This window comes from Prionailurus bengalensis, chromosome E4, assembly GCF_016509475.1.
Source record: "Prionailurus bengalensis isolate Pbe53 chromosome E4, Fcat_Pben_1.1_paternal_pri, whole genome shotgun sequence".
In the NCBI taxonomy this organism is placed as follows: domain Eukaryota; kingdom Metazoa; phylum Chordata; class Mammalia; order Carnivora; family Felidae; genus Prionailurus; species Prionailurus bengalensis.
In genome coordinates this window covers 23,882,343-23,885,975 of record NC_057360.1, presented here as the reverse complement: position 1 = coordinate 23,885,975, position 3,633 = coordinate 23,882,343, and the positions used below count along the sequence as shown (strand labels likewise).

Here is a 3,633-nt window from a genome sequence, read left to right as displayed (position 1 = left end):
GTGTCTGACTCTTGGTTTTGGCTCAGGTCATGATCTCACCATCCGGAGATTGAGCACTGCTTTGGGCTCTGTGCTGTGCATAGAACCTGCTTAAGATTCTCTCCCTCTACCCTTCTCTGCTCCTCCCCGCCCCCGCCCCCATCCGCACGCTATGCAAGAAAGAAAGAAAGAAAGAAAGAAAGAAAGAAAGGGAGGGAGGGAGGGAGGAAGGAAAAAGGAAGGAAAGAAGGAAGGAAGGAAGGAAGGAAGGAAGGAAGGAAGGAAGGAAGGAAGGAAAAAACAAAGTAGAACACAGAACCAGAGAGATCATGCTGTAAGGAGTATGCCCAAAGTTCCTGGCTTTGAAGATGGAGGAAGAGGTCCACCAGCCAAAGAATGTGGGTGCTCTCTAGAAGGTAGAAGGAACAAAACAGATTCTCCCCTCACAACTTCACACTCCAGAAAGGAGTATAATACTGCCAATACCTTGATTTTCAGTCAGGGAGACTTATTTCATTGTTCTGAATTACAGAACTGAAAGATAATAAATTTGTGTTGTTTTAAGCAACTAAATTGGTAGTAATTTGAAATAGGAGCCACAGAAAACTATCATACTAGGTCCTAGGGAATATGTATTTAAATTTTGATTGATAATAAGAATGGCTTCAAAAAAATTAAATAAAAAATTTTTAAAGTGTTTCAATTTACAATTTTATTACTAGTGTGAGAGAAAGCCCATTCCCTAATGCCATCACCATCACTGGAGTTCATCAATCTTTTTCATTTTTAGCAATTTGGTTGGGTGAAAAGTGATTATTGATTTGTTGCTGAGACTGGGAATCTTTACACGCTTTCTTCCTTATTTACAAATGGAATATTTATCTTTCCTTATTTTTATACAAGGTTGATGGTATGCTTTCTTATTGAAGTAGAGGTGCTGTTTAGATATTGTGGCTCCTAATCCATTGCCTTTTATATATGTCACAAATATTTCCTCCCAATCCTTCACAACTTCATTAACTACAATTATGAGATCTTCTGTCATGTAGACAATTTTGTGTCTTGATTAGGAAGAAAAGATTAATATCTTAACTAGAAAAACTATAGGTGCCTGTCTGACTCATGTAATAGAACAGCTTGAGTGACACTCCTTTGAGCCTTAGTTTTCTTATTATAGTAATGCATTTATTCATCCAAAAATCATTGACTGTGAACCACCTTATGCCATGGGTAGATGCCAGGGAGACATAAGTATTATAAGTCAACATTCGAGGACTATGCAATCTACATGGAGATACAGACAATGAGACCACCATAACAATAATAGAACAATGTGTGCTGTGATAGAGATTTGTGCAGAATCCCATGGAAATCCATCGGAGGAGCCCCATATCCAGACCAGAAGCTTTCATAGGGCTTGTCCAGGGGAGATAGCAGAGCAGGAAGGGTACACGGGGCAGACAGAACTGCAGGTATAGAGGCTGGGGACAAGAGCAGGAGCTGTAAACAGTTCACAGAATGGGAGTGATGATGGGGTGAGTTTTGAGTTTGGAGAGGTCAACAGAGACTGTTGCAATCCGTATCATTCAATTCAGTCTGTTTTCTGAAAACGCTAAAAAGCCTTTGAAGTTTGAAGCAGGTGGATGAGGTATGGCCTAGCCTTTAGTAGAGACCATTTGGGCTGGTCTGTGGACAAGGGGCTTAAAGGGACATTGGCCAGAGGCAGGGAGGCCAGTGAGGAAAAAGGCTGTCAAACTAACCTAGCAACAATGGCAAAAGTGAAAATAAAGTAGTGGCAGAGGAATGGACACACTTGACAGATTGAGAAATCCACCCTAATTTGTCGTAAGTCAAAGACAGTATGTAGTGTTTTTTTCCAAGTGGAAGTTCCCTGTAAACTAAAACATTCAACTTCCTGATGGAATTATAGGCACCGTGACAGGCCAGTAGAGATGTTTCTGAACACAGAAGACTTTCCAGGAAAAGTAAAAGTAAAAAATCATGGCATATTCAGACCATATTTGGATTTTGTCCTTCATATTTGGATTTTCTTTGTATGACTATGAATGCATAACCCCAGCATCAGCCTGTCTGCCCTCCCCTTTATTCCTACCAGCCCCGTATTCTTTGTGTTCTGTATCTTCCTATGTATGTTTTAGGAAACAAGAGGGCTTATTGTCCGTCCTTCCTGACATTTCTTACTGCCACTCTGCACTAGACTCCTTTCACATTCACTACCTGGAAATCCTGGACCAGGGGATAAGGTAAGAGTCTGCCTCCTTGACTAACGAACCAGCAAAGGTGTGAATGGGGGAGAAGAAAACTCTCTGATGTTCTTCCACCCCTTTATTCCACATGACACCACTTCTCAAAGTGATACAGGGACTTCACACTTTACTGAAGCATTAAATTGGCCAAAATTATAATATAGAAGAGCAAATTATTAAAACTGTAGACAAACATTTTTACCTTACTCTAAGGGACAAATGCTTCCCTCTGCTTCACCCTCATCCCCAGCTCTGCTTTTGTTTCCTGTTCTCAAGCAAGTGACCAAATAACATGGGGGAGAAGGACATGCCCTTTGCCAGGAGCAAAGCTTTCCTTATTACAGTATTATTCTCTCAGCTCTCTCTTTCACTCAGAAATGGGAAAAATATTGAACAGCATTTCCCAGACCTACTGCTGGCTAATAGCATCAGCGGCTAATGTTTTATGAAATCCATCCCAGCCAATGTGGAACATTAAGCAGAACCCACTGGGTTAGCATTTGCCCCCTTTCCTGCTCTCTCCACATTATTTGACCTGTCCTGCTATGTGAAGAGACTGTCTAGGATCCAAAGCTTTGTGTCTGCCCAGCAACAATGATAGGAAATGAATGCCGTCTTGACATTGCTAAATGCCCTTTGGGACTGACATTTGGTGGGCCTTCCAAAGAAAGCTGAGTTTATTGACACTGTGTGTTTGATTATCACTCGCTTTTCTAGGACAAAGGCCCAAAGCAGCCCCTGTTACCATTTGGCTGGCATTAATTCTATTTCGACTCCTCCTGATCAAAAACAGAAGCTGTATCACTGGTGCTCTGGTCTAAAGATGCCCCGTGTCACCCGTGGGACATCTGGCCTCAAGTGGCAACATGTAGAGGGTGAGGAAGGAGACAACTGGAGACACATTCAGAAAGTTGTAATAATAATCATAATAAATTTACATATGCTATCTTATTTGATCCTTAAATGAGATAGGTATTTTTTTTTCAACGTTTATTTATTTTTGGGACAGAGAGAGACAGAGCATGAACGGGGGAGGGGCAGAGAGAGAGGGAGACACAGAATCGGAAACAGGCTCCAGGCTCTGAGCCATTAGCCCAGAGCCTGATGCGGGGCTCGAACTCACGGACCGCGAGATCGTGACCTGGCTGACGTCGGACGCTTAACCAACTGTGCCACCCAGGCGCCCCGAGATAGGTATTTTTATCCTTGTTTTAAAAAATGAAAAAAACTGAAGCTCAAAGACTTTAGAAATTTGCCCAAAGGCCTGTATCTTGGTGGGAGGGGATGTATGGATTTATGTGATTCTAGAGCTACATACTCCAGTATCTTAGGCTGGGACCCACTATGTCCCTCTGCCCTGGCCAAGGGGTGCTATCATCCAAGAAAC

The 3,633-nt window shown here is 42.2% G+C and overlaps 1 long non-coding RNA gene across 1 annotated transcript; it reads left to right on the top strand.

Annotated features, from left to right (window-relative positions):
* The first annotated feature begins 238 nt into the window (after positions 1-238).
* On the top strand, positions 239-3,192 carry LOC122476577. Its single transcript, XR_006295529.1, has 2 exons — positions 239-2,243; positions 2,964-3,192. It is a non-coding gene; the product is annotated as an uncharacterized LOC122476577 (long non-coding RNA).
* The last annotated feature ends 441 nt before the right edge of the window (positions 3,193-3,633 follow it).